Source organism: Copadichromis virginalis, linkage group LG1, assembly GCF_057382275.1.
Source record: "Copadichromis virginalis isolate Kocher_CV1m ecotype Utaka linkage group LG1, C_Virginalis_male_GT1.1, whole genome shotgun sequence".
NCBI lineage: Eukaryota > Metazoa > Chordata > Actinopteri > Cichliformes > Cichlidae > Copadichromis > Copadichromis virginalis.
Window position 1 is genome coordinate 24,824,934 of NC_140618.1, and position 19,015 is coordinate 24,843,948.

A 19,015-nucleotide genomic window follows, 5' to 3' on the forward strand; every position below is an offset into this window, starting at 1 on the left:
ATAGACACAGACATACAGGCACACACAGACACAAACATCCATTCCCACCCTCATGCTCTCATACGCACTTACTCCACACTCAACCAACCTGGAGACAGACATAAAGAGACGCTGTACACACGATCACACTTCCCAAGCGTACTCTACGAACCGGGTCTAGGTACCCTTGCCCCTGGAGGGGGGAACTGCACCCAGACCCAGGTGGTGTTACCCTTTTCCCTGCGGTGGGGAGAAGCAGACCGCCCTGACTCCGCAGCAGCAGGGAGGCCCCACACTCCAGACGGCCAACTCCTCCTCCTAGCTCCCCCGCTCCAGCAGGCCGCAGAGAATGGGGGTGAGAGAAGACTCCAAACCTCCCTCCGCCCGCTCATTGTAATGTTGATGCATGTGTGTTCTAAGGTGCCTTTAAAACCCAGGAGGGCATGGAGCTACCTGCCAGAGAGCAGCAGGTAAGCGCATAGTCCCTCCTGCTAGCCCTCAATGTCTACATGTATTTAAAATTGAGAGGTGGGCAACGACGCCAGGGGTGAGGTGTACACCCTGATGGTAATTTGGATTCCGTGTAGCGTGCCCACCCCCAAGATCCTATATGTATGTGTTATGAGAGTGTGAATAATGTGAATGTCTAAGTTGTGGGATAAAATTGAGGCACAGGCAGCCAGAAGGGGACGGGGGGGGTGCCTCCCCTGCACCCTGGTGACACACCCCAAGGCCCTGCATGTGTGGGTGACTGTGGTGGAGCGGGAAGAGGGAGGCAGCTGGAGAGTGTACAGTTAAATTAATTAGAATTTGGCAAATAAATTGCAGATTAGGGCTTTACATTTAATCGAAAAAGAATCAAAATAACAATCAGAAGGTCTAATCAAGGTAATCTTGTCCATGTCTGTTATTTTTTTATTTTATTTTGTTTTAAAAGTCTGTTAATTACTCCTCCTAGTGTGTACATCTGAGTGTGTTGTCATGCGACTCTGTTGCATGCGGTCTGCAACCTGGAAGCATCCTGGAGGAAAACTCGAACATGGAGCCGACTGCATGACTCAAACAGCTTGTGGCAAATAAAGTTGCTGTGTCTGACGTTCTGTTTGGCAATCGCAAAGACGACATCGCTCATTAATTGCAATCATGGGAAAATGTTCAATTAATCACATTTTGATTTGAGTTTTATCGTCCTTCAAATGCTTCCCACAGAATATGTTTTTTTCTTTAAGAGATTAAAATTATGTGCTGAGAAATGGATTAACTTCCTAAAGATGAATCAAAATCCATATATGTTCATCCAAAATGGGCTTGGAAAGCCATATTGGCCATATTTAGAGCATGCAGAGATGTTTATTGCAATACTTACAGCACATGGGTTGATACAATCAACAACAAACTCTCCAAATGATCAAATAATACATTTTGAAGATCAGAATAAAACCAACCAAGCATGTAATGCTCTATGAAGGTGTATAAGGGATATTCAAAACCTGCATGCATACTCAATAAATCCTTAATGGCAGCGATAAAATCTAAAAGCCCCTTTTCTATTTATTTTTACGAGATAATACATGCAGCCCGATACATGCAGGGTTTCTTAAACTTCTGCAACGGAGTGCTTCCTGGACGTCAGCCTGAACCTCTCATTCACAGATGCTTGGCATGTGAGAGCTCGACAGAGAGCTCCCAGCACAGAGGCGAACTGAGGGCAATTGCTCAGTGTGAACGCTGTAAAGTAACTCATCAGCAAAACAGCAGCCTGCCACCCCAGGACAGCAGCCTGGTGTGCTCAGGTCAAGAAAATTACAATGCAGGAGTGTGCAATCTGTGACGAATCTGTGGAGCATAATTCTGTTCATCAACTTGAGCATCCCAGAGAACAAACTGGATCTGCCCTTGGGAGAGCATGATGTCAGCCAATAGCTAAATATCCCCATTGACTCAGGAATGTACAAATACATTTACTGAATATAAATATGGTTTACAGTTGCTGACAATCTTAAGTTAGAAGTATAATACTGCATGAGCGTGATGTATAAAGCATCCAGATTTGACTGAACCAACCTGACATGGCTAAGTAAATATGGTGTTATATATGGACATGTTGTCCAAAGATCAGAGGTTTCTTTTTAACTGTTATGTTCTTTGGCATATATTTCCCTTCCATAATCCTGCAGCCACTCTAAGGAGAACAGTGGTTAGAGACCACTCCATGAGCAAAAATATTCAACTGATTTCAGTGACGCAAGACAGGAACCAACCTGTGATCTCTTGCAGTCAGTTAGCATCTTCAAAGTGACTTGCATCAAGTGGTGCATCAAGAGCGCAATAAGACAGAATCAGTCTGCTATCAGTTTGTGATTGAATGGGGTCAAGTTGGTAATTACATGCAATTTAGTTGTTATAATTCAGCGACTTATTGTTGAAAATCAAGAATCTGTTGCCATCTATAGAGACAGCGACAGCCATAGGCAGTCCATTCATCATCCAGCCAGAATGTCACATATCTGAAACAGAAATTTCTCAAAAAATAGCGACTTGGTTGCTCTAGGACAATGATTTAACTGCAAAATGACATGAGCACTCAGCAACCGTGCTTTTATATACAAATATAACCAGAATACAACCAGCTGGCACCCGGTTGAGTCGAGTCCCCTGTGGGAAAGAGATGTGTCACAGACAACTTACGCTTATTGGCACAGAGTGACTCAGATTGATGGCAATGTGTTGACAATCTGTCTTTGTGTAGAAATTAGATGGCAATTATTCGCAAATATTCGCCACCCTGTCTGAGAACGATTGCAGTTATTGTGAGTCAAACTATTATTATTTGGAGACTTTGTAGGATTACCCAGATGTTGAGGGTGTTGCATGCTTAACCTCTGGGCCACCAGTTGGTCACCACACAATTACTAATCGGTCACCGAATGTGAAAAAATGATTTACAATCAACAATTACTCAAGTATGACTCAGTCGTAAAGAGAAAAGATCACAGAATCTGAACAGTGTTTAAGAAATGTGATCTTTTTCTTTCTTATTTTATGGTTCTAAGGGGTAGTGACCATGTGCATGAATATATCATATTTGCATATTTCTCTATTATCTTAATGCAATCCATACATTCTGGATGTTGTTTCTAGTTCTGCGAGTATGTGTTTTCTTCTTTAAATGCTGTTTTTTTAAGTGCTCCAAATATAAAAACACAATTGTAGTCCCACCCTTTGTTTTGTTTTTTTGTAATCTCTTTGCATAAAATTGGGCCTGATGGTGGGTTGCACGTGGCATGCAAGTGGGTCGTTTCAGCCTCAGACGCTTCAGTTTTTAAAAAATCTTGTTTTTCTGTTTTTGCTTCAAGGGTTAAAGGCTTATGAAATAAGGACACAGTAGGAAAGACACACAAGCCACATGATCTGCAACTAGCAAACATTCTTCGCTGACCCATAGATATAGTACAGAACAGTTTTCTAATATGAAAGCTGTTGCTGGCTGATTTCACTCTCTTGGGGAGTCTGTCTTGAGGCCAAAGAGCCACCACATTATTTGCATGGCAAACAAACTGGAAAACTTTTGAAACTGATGTGATTTGAACTCTGGAGTTTTTCAGTCACCAAAGCAGCTTGCCAACATTTACCAAGGGAGCGCTGCCTATGGAGCTGTGATGAGAGATTCACAGTGCTCACAGGGTCTGTGCTTCTTGAAGAGAGAACACGTTTCTCTTACCAGCTTGGCTGAAATTGGACCACCAGATGGCATCTCTGCATCTCTCCTGACACTTGATTAAGATCCGATGCCTGTGGTCTATCCTCTCCAGAATCACAGCTCTCATGTGAAGTGGAATCAATATTTGATTTCCTCATTTAAGTTGTGTTCCCTTAAATTTTTTTTTTCTCCATGAAGATGTCTGAGGCAGATACAGATGTATACAAGAGAAGAAAGCTATGCAGACATCAGAGGCACTGCTGAGGGAGGGTGCTCCATATTTACTTTAAAACAAATGTGTAGAGGAGAAGACAACAAGGTGCATTTACATTGCATTTTGAATCACGTCAAAAACAAATATCATTATTTGCACGTTAATGTGACCGTTTGTTGAGCCGTTGTTGTCATGCATTCCTCTGACTGACTCAGCTGTTTCCGAATGATGAGACCATTTATGAGTCTGTGTTGATTAATGTCCAAATCCTTTGTTGGTTGTTATTTAAACTCCTTCACACTTATCTTGTTTCAACATCATTACATATTTTGATTTTGGTTTCAAACATACCAAAATTGATTCAAAAGACAAAGAGCAAATTGTACAGGGTTTGGTTTGGTTTAGTTTTTAAGAGCAGACCCATTAGCAGCAGAAGTTGCACCCCATATCAGGATATGATCAAGATATAGAATATAGTTAGACAATGACTGAACAGAAAAAGAGCCTTGTTGCTTACGGTACTTAGTCTTCTCTCTGAAAAGAGCACGCCAGCACAGCTTAACTTTGCAACCTTGCATATGAGAAAACCACAAGACCTCTGGAACAATGACCTTTGGACAGATGAGACCAAAGTGGAGATGTTTCAGTACAATGCACACTTCCAGATTTGATGAAAAACAAACACAGTATAAACACAAACACCTACTAACTTGGATTCTATCTGAAGGCGGCTAATGGCGACACTTGGTGTTGCAATCTTATAGAAGTCTACAAGAAAACGTTCATAGGTTCAGTCCATCATTTTGTGTCATAATGAACAAAGATTTCAGTCTATTTAAAAATCTTGGTCATACTACTTTTGAAAATGAAGGATTGTCTATAATATGAAACTAAACACACACTTGTGTACAGTTTCACATTTAGAAATGTAACTGCAATAGAAAGCATGAGCCTTTAGCCTTAAGAAATTATTAATTTTAAATAAACCTTGTTTTATGCCCATCGTTGATACCATAATATAAAATCCAACTCCAAAGGTTATTGGGATTGTTTTGTTTAGTATTCTGTGTATGAAGCTCAGGCTTCCATTAGCACACCACAGTCCAAGGTGAGAATGCTCTATAATGGCATTCTCTGCCTTTTTTGCTTCCTTCTTCTGCCATATAACAAAACACCCTATGCTCATGCTAACAGTGTTGGACTAATCTTTAACAAGAAAACCTGCTGCTTGTTGTTGCACTTGCGCGTTTAAAATAGACCCCATAATATGTGTACTAATTTGACCAGACTGACCATACTGTGAGATAAAATTGAGTTGAGGCCAATTAAAAAACAAACAAACAACAACTCTGAGAACAAGTTGTTCCATTCCTTAAGGGCACAACTTTTTATGCACGTATTCTCTAAACAAACTGGCTTGATAGAAGCATGTGGAGCGACTGCGGTCTTTTGCCTTCTCTGCTAATTTGACTTGAGAACAACTGGAGGTCAGATACGTTATCGTCTCTATTGAAATGTCCCATATGGAAAAGATATATATAAATCTTATAAAGTTTGTATCTGTCTTGTGTGAAACTTGTATGAAAAGCATATAAGAGTGAAAACAGATATAAGATCCCTTGAAAAATTATATAATGAAACTTGTATGTTTTGGATACTTACTAAAACAATGTATGAAAGTAATGAGAAAGTGGCCACTTTCATGAGTAATCACATATAAGTTTTTACTATTTCTTTTCCATGTGAGGTAGTAGTGGGCAGTAATGGGATCAAGTGAAATGAACACTTTAGTTTAAGGAAAACGTTAAAGAAACTGTACAATTAATTTTTCTGTTCCAAATGTGTTTTATGTAAACCTATGTTGAAATTCATATAGCATGTAGGCTAATATCTGGCCTTCAACAGTCAAACAAAAAAATAACCAAACTAATTTAACTATGTGTAAATAGTGGTGATTTTTTACTATTGTTAGTATAATTATAAAATTTTGTGTCCGAGAGTTACATACAGTAGTTTTTTGTGATGACTGGTATCCTAAACTGACGTTTGCACAGTTCTTGCATAGTGGACCCGATGTGTGATCCACTCCCCAGTAAAGGGTTTATAAAGGTGGATATCCCAGGTCAGGGCTATGGTGATTTTTATATTTTAAGGTGTGAAATTATTGCTGTGAAAAGCTATGTCATGTTATGCCAGCAAAATAAAGCACACCTTGTTGCACAAGCTCAGGTATTGGTGGGGACACAAGACTTCAAACGGACTTTTAATCAAAGAAAAACAGCATGAGCTGCAAAGCTGACGTCAACAGGAAACGACGATGTCTGATATTCTAAATAATCATGTTAAACACATTATATTCATTCATTTGATCGTATAACACAGGTGTTCTCCTGGTCACTCTCCTTACATGATGCTCTTCTTTGGTTGTGTTTTTATGTTTTTTAATAAATGAAAAAGTATATTGATTTAAAGGTTGTTATTTATTTAAGCTGTAATATGGTCTATCTTGGTTGTTTAGCAAAACCCTTTTAAACGTGGGTGGCATGTCAGAGGTCTGGAAGCAAGCTGGAGATGTGAGTCAGAGGCTACAGTGCTGGTCCACACAGCAGTGCAATTCAAAGCTGGGAGAACATTATTTGGCTGCTTACCAACCGTACATTACATGTGATTCTATGTTACTTTCCACTGTTAGCAACAAGTAAATAAAGCGTACATTTTCTGGAAACACAGGTTAATCATAAAATAAAAAAAACTTTAAGTAGTATCATAAAGCAGCAGGTTAATGTTTATGCAATTCAACAGGATAAGTCCATTTGTTCCTTGAATTCTGATGCAATCTATGCACAGTTTTCTCTGTGCTGCTCATTCACGACTAATGCAGAGTCTCAGCAGGTGTTGCATTTATATTTATGCTTATCAGCATTAGCGATAACTTATTCCATACCCAGCACACCCGAGAAATGACACGAGTGCTATGAAAACCAGGAATCTGAGGCAAACATCGGATCAATTGGGCTCTCATTAAGTCATAACCTGTTAAGCGTAAGATCACATTCAGATAATTTGCGCTCTGCAGGGATAAATCAAAATGGTTAACTTGTTTGATGTCGTGCAGTTGGAGTTAGATTGGCTTTGATGTCGCCTCAGGGTGCTGAGTAGAATCCACAGTTTAGTATGTCTCTCAAAAAAGCTTGAGGATGGGCTTATTTAGGCACCATGACACAGGGAGTGGAGTAGGAGGCAGAGGATAAAGAAGCTAATCTTGTCAGCCTAAAGCCTGCTCCTCTTTCTGAATAACGCTGCAGTTTGGTATTCTTTGTCCTGGCATTTAAATGGAAATATTATGAGACTTGGGCCTGTTGAGGAACATTTCACAGCTGTCTCTGCCCTGAGAGAAAGCAGACAATTTGGCATTAAGCATTCTGCAAATGTGCTGCATGTGTTTATCTGTTCTAATGACCTTAAGAGTATGGCTTTTACCAGCATACTAATCACCTGTGTGTGCTGTGCTGCTACTTTGCATTCAAATGGCTTGTCAGGGACAACATACGTGGAGGCAAAACTATCTAAAAAAAATGTTTGTTTTGGATGTTTGTTTAGTTTAAACTTTTCACCTTTATCTGTTTAAATGGAATCTAATACACTAGGCTACAAATGGGAGAGGAATTACAACAATGATGGGGTAATAAAGATGTTCAGTGAGCTGAAACTCTGAAACGGGGTACAATTAAGTTGATTTGCAGCAATTAAAGTGTCATGTGAGTGCTTTTCAGTAAAATCTTGTGGGTGACAAAAATATGACTCACACACGCTGCAAGGCAATTGCAAAGCCTACAGACTGGGATGCTGTCATTCGGTGGATGTACTTAAGATGAAAAACATTAGCTGTAGCCGCACAACAATATTCAAGCAAGCAAGGCCCATTTAAGTCTATTTTCCCACCAAATTTATAGAAGATACTTGTTGCCAAAAGAAGAAAAGTGAAATCTTGGTCTGTAATTTCCTTTGTACCTCATAAAGGTGATTTCACTCTGTTTCTTGATTTATCTTTTCGATTGCAACCTGCTATTTTATATGTACGGTAAAAGGCATAAGTAATTTCAGGAACCTTTTCACACGTAGCTACTGAACTATCAGCAATTTCAAAGTGGACACTACTTCACCTTTTGTAAACGCACGGGGTTCTTCCTTTATTCAGCATTTTAGAGCATCACTTTGGTGCAAAAGCCAGCTACCCTAACTGCTATTTTATTACCGCAGCCACAAACAAAAGTGGCCAACCACACAAAGGCAAACCACAGATCTATAAAAAATCGCTATAAAGGCAGCACCAGCAGAATATTTATTAACCTCAAAGGTGTATACAGTAGCTTGTGATACACTGTTTCATTTTAAGACACTGGAACATACCCTTTGCCGGGCATGTATTATTCATACGTTTTAGCAGCACAATAAGCAGTTTGTAGATTTCGGGTTGCCAATCATTGGCATTCTTTAAGTGGTCGGGCTGCTCATTGAGTGGGAGATACATGAGGGGTGGGGTGCTCCATCACTCTTCTCCTCTTCCACTAAAAGGCTCTGACATATCTCCCTGGAGGCCTACAGCCAGCTTGGTGCTCTCTGTACACAACTTAATGGCTGCTGTCACTGCGCAACTCATCCATGATAGCCTGCTCAGCGGCACCCCAATTACTAGATTTTGGAGACAGTTTTGATATACATGTTACACTGTGGTATTATTAAACAAAGACTGTCATGACTTTGCCGTTTGTGTTCAAAGACAGAGTCAAGAGTTGGAGCATCGCATTGCCTGATAATTCAATCGATGTTAGTCGTGTTTATTCAACTGACATTTACGCCTAATGGTATCCACACTTATTTTTTCTCAATTTTCAAAGATCTGGGTGATGAAAAGCTAAACGACTTTTAAACTACTTATTATTTTACTAGTGGAAATTACTTTATTTCCCTGGCACACAAAATGAGCCCATCATAAACACACAAACAACCCAAATTTTACAGTCGGTGCATTCCTGATTACCTGCTGACAGCAGTTTTAGCCGCCTGGAATAAGTTCTTTTTGTTTCTAGTAAAATAAGTTCTTGAATCAGACATGAGGCCAGAGAAGAGCCTTTTCAAGGGTGCATTTGAAGAGCAAAAATAATCTTCCTACATAATATAAAAAACATGGCACTTAAAATTCATATATTCAAGATTCTGATTTTAGATGTAATCTGGGTTGGACCTTGTAATTGCAGAAGTTAATGTTTTTAATGCCACCTCTTCTATTTATTAAAGGCAGGTAGTGTATAAATGAATGAAACGGTGCTCAAGCTATCATTATTATTTTTGCTGTAAGCTGTAAAGACCACTATAGGCTCCCCATTCACTTAAATACTGAGATCCAAAGAGTAATTAAAGAAAGAAAGAAAGAAAGAAAGAAACTGTCTTATAGCTGTGTTGACCTATATCAACACAGAGAGTGTGGCACACTGTGCTGTACATTCATTAACTTAACTCAATAAACACCACCTATGTTTTCCAGGAGAAAAATAAAACAGGCAGAAATCTTGAGCCTTCACATCTTGTCTCTTCTTTCAACAGAAACTGTATTTGCAGCATTAGCTGACTTTATCCTCACTCTAACACCTTACTCACATTCTGTGAGACAGTATTCAACTGTTTAAGAAAAAAAGTGTGAAATCATAAATAGAATTGCAAGACAAAAAACATCCATTAGTTACTGGTGACCTATTTGTCAATTGTCACAACATATTTCTTGCTTCGTTATTTCTTCACAGAGACTGTTTAAATATCTCATGAACAACAGGAGAAAGGCACTCAGATTAAAATTAACACCCCCCCCCAAAAAAAAAGGGTTTCAGACAGATCCAGACTGAATCAGAGATCATAAACTTTCTTTATCCTCTCCTGGACAACCTTTGAACTGTGACGTGCTTGCTCAGATTATCCAGAGTTCTCCTAATGAATTGCCGTTTCTTTGTAAAGGACACATTTAGCCTTTTGTTTAGTTAAATATTTGTTTTGCCACAATAGGCCTACGTGCAGCCTGGATAAACATACTGTAATTCAGCTATTATTGCAGGAAGTTGAATAGGCACCCATAATCAGGAACTGTGCTCATAACACTGGGTTAAGGAGAAACTCTAAGTTGGAATTTTTGACCACTGATAATGCCAACGAGCAATGCTTTGTAGAGTGGCTGTACCATTTGGATACTGTTATTAACCCATTATTTCACTGATTATATGACATCTCTGTTTTGTTTTGTGTCTTTGGTTGTAATCTAAGCAAACACGGATATGAACGACCCAGAGTTCATAGTATTGCGTTTTTTATTTATTTATCTAGTGCCAAATTACAACAAGTGACCTCAAAGCTCTTATAGATTGTAAATTTGAACATAATTATTATTGATTATAAGAACTCTTACAGGACACTTTTACCCCGCAGTGTTGGGTGCCTAAACATAAGCTCAATAAATGATTTATCATGCTTCAGTTTTTACTGGATATTGAAGGAAAAACAGACTTTCAGTGAACAAACAACATTGTATATATTGAAACACAGTCCTCCTGCAATATTAAGTATATGGAAGTAGTGGGAGCAATTTCTGTACATGGTATAATGTCATATTAGTGGCATCTCTGTTTTGTTTTATGTCACTGTTGTGTTGTAGGTCTCCTCTTAGACAGAAATTCCAGGCTCTCTGACCAAATGAAGACAGTCTAAAGCTCAGAGAAATGGGCTGTCTATGTGCCGTACCTTCAGATAGTTGTCTGGGGGACTCCTCTGCACTGAATCAATATCCAGTTAATTTCAGGCCACACTCTGATCCTTCAGCAGCGGCTCATACATGCAGCACTCCTCTCTGGAGGAAATCTGTCAGTGAGCAGAGCAGCTCGGGGGAACAGATCAGAGCGCTGGATGAACCAGATGTTGGTTTGCGCATCAGTCACCTGTTTCTGTTATTAACCTTTACTTAATACTTCACTGATTAAAACAAGAGTGTCTGACAAACGGGAACAATTGCAAAAAGTTTATTTGTGGTTTAGTGTGTATCTTGTAAGGGATAAGCTACACAAACTACTGAGGATAAACCCTGGATATCTTGTTTGAGATGCTGTGCACTGACCGTAACGTGACAAAATGAACAGAATGTAAACAGATGGTTTTTCCAATACGCTACATGACTCACCTTGTAAAGACTTCTGTTCACTACATCTTTTATTATTTAAATCAATATATGAATCTTTATACTAGTCCATTTGCGATATGAAAAAAAAAGAAAAGAGAGATCCTGACTTCTTTCAAAGGACTCGTCTGAAAGGAAGCACTTTGGCAATTAAATTCCCCCCACCATAATTAATCAGTGAAATCCATTATTTCTGTCTGCACAGTGTGATTCACAGCGACCAAGTAATAATTGCTTTCCATAAGCCTAAGGAACATAGGTACTTCTAAAGGTCTTAAATGCACTTTCTTGTCCTTAAGGGCAACACCAACTCAGGCAAACAAATTGCTGCTGGTAACACCTTAACACGTAATCTTTGGAAATTATAATTCCCCCCAAGTGTATATATATATATATATATATATATATATATATATATATATATATATATATATATTTCACAATTTTTTTGTGAATTTGTCATATTTTAGATAAACAACACTGTGCAGATGTAGCACAATCACAAACAAACAGTACAAAAACATCGCAAAATATATTGGCTTGACAAAATAAATAGTGATTATAGAGTGAAATCCTCATAAATGTACTGTTGAAAATAATGACACAACAGTTCATTGCAATTATTTCTACTCTAGAAATGATTTATTCTGATAATTTTAAGTCTTGAGTAGAAATCCATTCAGTATATGAAACCGAATACATTTTTGTGCCAATAATCAATAATAATAAATATCATATGTTATTTGAAGTTGAATACATTCATGGGTTTAGTCATATCCAGCAGCCAGCCGCAGCACTGAAAACATCTGCTTTCCTCAGAACGCCTCTGACTCATCGACCCGTTGACACAGGACCTCCTGGGGTGTCCTGCAGGTTATCACATGGGCTTCCTGGATTGAGCTTGTTCCAGCACATCCTGCAGGTGCATGATTATTGCTGCTGTTGGTCTTGCTCCACAACCCATTCCTGAGCAGTTTTTGTGGCGTGGAGTGTGTTGATCTCAGCAAAACTATGCTCGCATAGACCGCAGCCCTCCCAGTGCGCAAGCTGAAGAAGTTAAAATGATGCATTGATGAATATTTGAGCTTATATAAAACTTAAGACTTAAAACCCCAACAGTGCACTCTTTATTTAAAAAAGTATGGCATTTTAGTTTATTTTTTTAATATCTTGATATACTGACTTTCCCAGGAATTAATGTTGCCAGATAAGAGAATAAGATAATATCTCTGTTTGGACTGATATTTTATCCTTTCTCATGGATAATTCTCATGAACTTTGTTTGGCTAGATGGGTTGTGTTGTTATATCTTTCATTTTAAAGTACTCCAGGCAGTCAGGTAACAAGCTTCTCCCCATCTAAACCAAACAAATGTATTTTGGAATGGCCTGCCAAAATTCAACTGGCCTTTTCAAAACATTTTTTGGCAGCGTTTAAGCATTTATTTTAGTTTTTTTGCCCTGTCCAGTCACCACTGAAATGGCATTTTCCACGAATACTACTTGTGCCAACTCAGAAGCACTTATCCGTCTGCTTGTGAATGCAAAGCAGAGTCATTTTCTGAAGATGGCCACTGGACCTTCTCTTTTTGGTGGTATCGTGTCTTCTAACCACTGCTGCAGTTGTGTTTCAGCTTATAGCCCACTAACACTCAAGTATCTCATTTACTCCACTACTCCCGTCTTTATGGAGTCTCACTGTCTGGTTTTGTACTTGTTCGAGAGCCATGTTACGAAGCCCAGTTCAAAAATAATAAAGCAGGAAAATCACTTTTTTTTCATTAAGGTGGTACTCTGGGATCTACACACTCTGAGGTTTCAGCAGTCTTATAGATGGATTGCAAACCACACTCTGTGACACAATAAACCTTGGTGGAACATCAGGTTTGATGTACGTACAGTACAGTGGACTATATGATGATAATACCTGAATCCTGGGCTCAGATTTATGCTTGTAATTCCTTCACTATTTTTCCTTCTTTTTGGTGCAGTAATAACAGCATAGCAAGGCATCGTACAAAAGTTGGGACACTGTGTAAATGTGAATACAGAAAGTACTTTTTTGCAGACATCATAAACACACATTTTAGTCTTTTGAATGGTACATTTTCTCAGTTTAAGCATTTGATTATTTTTTCTATGTTTTGTTGAATAAAATATGCATTTATGAGATTTGCAAATCATTGGATTCTGTTTGTATTTCCCTTTTATGCAGCTTCTGAACTCTTTTGGAATTGGAGTTGCTAAAAACCAGGTCTTTGCTGCCACAACTCAGCTACACTTTTTGTCTTTGTGGGGAACTGAGAAATTTTACTCTGCACAGTGTAGTTTCATTTTTCCCATTTTCTTCCTGATCTTACTGGTTGGTTAGCAGGCGTAGATCATAGAGCAGCAGTCACAACTTGAGATCATTATCACCATTTCTTCCCATTTGCCATCTTTTGTTTGGAACAGCCCAAAATGACACAGTGTATACTCATCTTACACCGTCTTACTGGACACACACAAACTCCAAAAGACTTGAGTGGTTACATAAATGATTAAAACCCATAATAAAAAAATGATATTTATGATTTTTCATCATAGTATAACATCAGAATGAGATTTTGTCGGATTAAGAGATATATTTTTTTTGATTGATAATGCTCAAACTCAGTGTTCATGGTGTGACAGAGGCTAATGGTGGGAAGCAGAAAAACAGCAGGATGGGGAAAAAGAGCACCAGAAAATGATGAATCTGGCCCAGCTGTTTGCCAAGGCAGGAGGTTTCTGGAACTATTGTTGATATGAAGTTGCCTTGGATGTCATCCAAGAGAGCTGAGGATTATTTACGACAACAGCGGGAGTCTCTCGCTCATCATCAGGTAGAGAAGAGTCTCCAAGAGGCCACAGCAGAATTAACTGAAGGCAAAGAGTTCAGGGGATTTGGGTGATCGGAGCCAATTCCATTAATTACACTTGTATTGTTCGAAACTGCATCCTCTTTAGCAGCATGTGCTTCCCAAGATGTGGTAATGCTAAACTACACTTAGCACACAAATGCGTCTATATGCATATGCAAGAAGGTGCATTGAAGCACAGTTAAATATTTTGTGCAGCTAAAGCTTCCAAGTACAGATTCTGTGTTCACCTTAATATTTGTTTTTGTTTTATTCACCCACTTTTTTTTCTTTTGTTGATTTCAGATGCAAGTTACAGTTTATTAGATACACAAAAAAATTGCAGTAAATGCTACTAGCATGTGAACATTTTTTCATATTTGTAGTACTATAATGAGTTTAAATATACACAGAAATGCATTAACTACTTATCAGTGTCACAGGGAGGGCTGGAGTCTATCCCAGCTGTCATAGAATGACAGGCAGGGTATATTCTGGACAGGCTGCCCGTCCGTTCTACACTCAGAAAAATTATGGTTCTTAAATGGTTCTTCAGATGGCTTCATGGTTCTTTAAAGAACCATCATACGTCAAAGAACCTTTTTATTTTGTGGATGGTTCTTCAGCTATTACAAATGGTTCTTTAAAGAACAAAAGGTTCTTCATCCTTAGCAATCTAAGTTTGATGGTGTAAATGGCATAAATATTTATTCACTATAATGAGGCTGTGAATTATACTGTGTGTTTTCTTTGTGTGCATGTGTGTGCGAAGGGAGAGGACGGGATACCTGGCAATTACCCTTTAAGAGAAGATGGTAGGAAACTGAATATTCAAATAAAAGCTAGAAATATTTGCTTAAAAATATACTGGTGGCAGGGGTGGGGGGCCAAAGCCTAAAGACCCTAACCCCCCCCCCCCCCACACACACACACACACACACACACACACACACACCCCTAACCCCACAAACACATTATGAATATGGTGAGTTAACAAACAGTAGACACAATACACACATTCAAATACTGTACTTTAGTTATAAATTTTGATAAAGCATTACTATAATGGATAATATATAATATGTAATATAATATATCTATATCACTAAAGCACTTCTGGATGGATGCAAACTGCATTTCGTTGCCCTGTACCTGTGCATGTGCAATGACAATAAAGTTGAATTCTATTCTATTCTATTCTATTCTATTCTATTCTATTCTATTCTATTCTATTCTATTTTCTACTCCAAGGCATTACTTTTGAGATTATTATATATTTTTGAAAATATAGCATCAGAATCAGAATCAGAATCAGAATACTTTATTGATCCCTGGGGGAAATTATTTTTTGTTACAGTGCTCCATTTTAAACCAACATTAAGACAAGACAGACAATACGCTAACTAAGAATAGTACAATATATACATATATATACATACATACATACATAAGTCACTTATAAATAAATAGTTGGAAAAGAAACATGTGTAGCTGTAGCAGCAAACAGTGTGTTAAGTGGATGCGTTGTACAGGGAGATGGCCACAGGCAGGAATGATTTCCTGTGTCGTTCAGTGGTGCTTTTCGGTAATCTCAGTCTCTCACTGAACGTGCTCCTGTGACTGACCAACATGTCATGGAGTGGGTGGGAGGTGTTGGTCAGTCACAGGAGCACGTTCAGCATAATGATAATACTAGTTATTGTAAACTTTACAAACCACCCAGCAGTATGTAAAGTCAAATTATGAAATACAAGTAAATAACAATTGCAGAACAGAATGTCAGTGTAATGAACACACACTTCGTTTTGACAAAGCACACTGCTTAGGTAAATGATCTGAGTAGTTGTTCATCACTGAGCAATTTGTTAATATGTGTTTCGAGCCAAATAAATGACAGGGAGAGAGACAGTGACGTCAGAACACGTCATACTATAACCTCCCGGGAGCGGACGGACGGAGGGGGTCAGTCGTTGGGATGCGCATGCGCAGACAGAGTGCGCGAGCGGCGGGCCTTGACCTTTCGGGAAAAAAAAACTCACGGACGGTGACAGCGAAACGGATAACAGTCTTCAGTACCTGCTGGACTTTGAAGCTGTGGATTCTGGGACTGTTAGAAAAGGTAAAACATTTTCATTAAAACCTTATTACTGTTTTGTTTTTGTTACTCGTCATTGTAGCTTGCTGTTGATGTTGTGCTAACAGTAGCGATTAGCTAGATACGTTAGCCGTTGACGTCAGCGCAATTTAGTATCCGGTATACAGAAACTGTTTTCCTAACAAAACCACTGTTATAATTAAGTGAAGCTGCTCCCAGATAATTTGAACCTTTGGCTTCTAAAATATGTGGTTCAATTGCGTGCCTGAAGCCTGTTGTGAGCTCTGTGTCTGATCTAGAAACTCTGAAATCCTGTAGATCTGAGCCGTACATTAAATACTCACATGAACCTGTACTTTGAATTCTGTATGAGCTGTATAAAATGCAGCTATGCATAAGAGTTTTGAATGAATAATTAGATTAGATAACTCTTTATTGTCTAATCGAATTATATAGAAATGAATAGAACGTGGTTCTTTAGACTGATGCCATAGAAGAACCTTTTTTGGTGCCACAAAGAACCTTTCAAACAATGGTTTCAAACATGAGAAGGTGTGTCTTTGACTGTTCCTGCATAACTTAGTTTCGGACTAGTTGACAAGTTATGCTCCGGTCATTTGATGTTTCCAAGATAGATGTTCTTTTGTAATATAGTTAATTTTTTTGTATATTTCATTTATCCACCATCATACATCATACATACAAGCTAAGAAGAGGTCGTTATACTAACAAGAGGTATCAACGCTGGGCCAAAGTTCAGCACATGGTTAAAGTTTGTAATCCAGCCAGGGTGTAAATATCACTCAGCAGCCAGAGCTGAAGCAGGTAGCATCAACACATAAATCTACTCTACCCGGCTTAAATCACAAGAGCACCTCTGACCAAAAAGCTGTAGATTTTTCTTGTTTGCACAAATTAATCCAGATTCACATTAATTGTGTTCACAGCTCCAACAAAATGAGGAAGAGGAGGGGCAGAAACACAATTAGATTGAATTACAATTGGATGGAAGGCGAGGACAAGAAGAAGGAAGCTTAGGATGAGGAGGAAGAGAAGCAGCAGGAGCATCTTTAGGGATCCCTATGATGTCATTGAGGTTTGTTTCATTAATATGGTCCTCTCACAAAGAACGATGACTTGTTTTAGTTCACCTACTTCCTGTATTAAATAGTGATATGCAAAATGTTGTGAAAAACCATGGAGCAGGTACGTATAGTGCATCTGCAGGTAAATGAACATCAAATCTCTGAGACAGACTGAAATCTGTATATTTATCACCCTTATGATAAAACCCATGTCAGCCATTGGTTTATGGACTTTGTATTTTGAAGCCTCAATATTTGCTTTATTGCTGTTGCTATGTTGGGACCATATTAGGATGAGGGATCAGAATCTGGAGTCATGCACACTATTGTTTCATTTAGTGTGTATCCATAAGATTTGTACAGCAGATCCAAGTTGTGCCTTGAAAACAGGAAAGTCGTCTGCATAGAGGAGAACTGTAATAGCAGGCTTGTACAAAGTGAGGCTTTGTGCACTCGTTTTACTTCTGTCACCCTGTTTTGATGCAGATTTCACTTGAAATCAGGCAAGAACTGGACTTATTTTTTATGTGTTCTTGTGAATTGATTGTGTATCGCATATGTTTGATTTGACTTTCTGCAAGACAACAGTCGTCCACTGGCCAAAAAAGTTTTCCAAATACCTCCACGTGATCTAGCCTGGATTTAGAAAAGAATAGCAAAAAAAAATCTGCACCTCCTGCTTCAGATGAAATTTGTGTTTCTGTGTTCAGAGGCAGCGGCGAGAGGGGAGACCTCGGCTCATCCAGCTGGAGAGCCTGACCAGGAGGAGTCGAACATTAACTCATTTCTTCCAGGGCACCCTGCAGACTCGGCTACTGGCAACAGCAAGGGATGACGTGAACGCCAAACTGGAGTCCATCACAGGTCAACTGCAGGTATGCGAGTCAGACCTTCTGAGGAGGGTTTCACTTTTCTCTCTTCTTTATAATTGACTCTTTTCTCTCTCTTTCAGCTCCTTGTCTCAGAGTGAGAGGGATTTGAAGCACAAAGGGAGGAACTTGTCGTTTGGTTGGCTGATATGGATGTCCGCCTGAGAGGTTGACCAGCTGACAGGAAACACCAGTGAAAAACTGAAACAACTGCAGGTGTGGGCTTGTTTTGATATGACATATATTTGATATGAAACATACGTCAGAGACATTATCCTAAACTGGACTAACCAAGGACCATGAGTACAACATGAAACGTACATTACATAGTGTAAGGCTGAAGTTCATTGATCATTTTAATCATAAACTTGTTGTTGAAATATTTTTACTGAACATGCAAACATCTGCTGATGAAAATGTGTTGATTTATTGGTCTGTTATGAAGCTATTGCTATTTCTAATGTGTTTTATCACTTTCTGATGTTTTATTAATTAAACAATACATGTATTATTTGTTGTGTTATCTGTAGATATAGTATTTATATATATTTATTTATAGTATAGCCAATATATTTAATTATTACTGTTTAAAACACTAATATGTGACATGTATTAGTAGTGATGTTGTGCTGAGGGTTAAAATGCCTTTTTGTCTTTTGGTAACTACAAAATGACAATAAACCATTAATATATGTCTATGCTGTGCTCGTATTTATTTTACCCTACTCAAATTCAATTTATGATGCATTTTATTTTGAAAGATTTAAAATGGTTTTTTAAAGAACCACTCAAAAAAGGTTCTTTAAAGTGGTTCTTTTAAAGAACCATTTGAAGGAGCTTTTTAAAAAAGGTTCTTTAAAGAACCATTTTTAAAAAGGTTCTTTGAAAAACCATTAAAGGTGCCCCAAAGAACCATTTCTTGATGGTTCTTTGGGGCACCTTTAAAGGTTCTTCAATGAACCACTGAAAGAAATGGTTC

At 38.5% G+C, this 19,015-nt stretch overlaps 1 long non-coding RNA gene across 1 annotated transcript; it reads left to right on the top strand.

The window, feature by feature from the left end:
- Positions 1–15,952: 15,952 nt before the first annotated feature.
- Positions 15,953–18,734, top strand: LOC146718820 (uncharacterized). The gene is made up of 4 exons (XR_014920414.1): positions 15,953–16,106; positions 17,030–17,178; positions 17,878–18,042; positions 18,120–18,734. It is a non-coding gene; the product is annotated as an uncharacterized LOC146718820 (long non-coding RNA).
- The last annotated feature ends 281 nt before the right edge of the window (positions 18,735–19,015 follow it).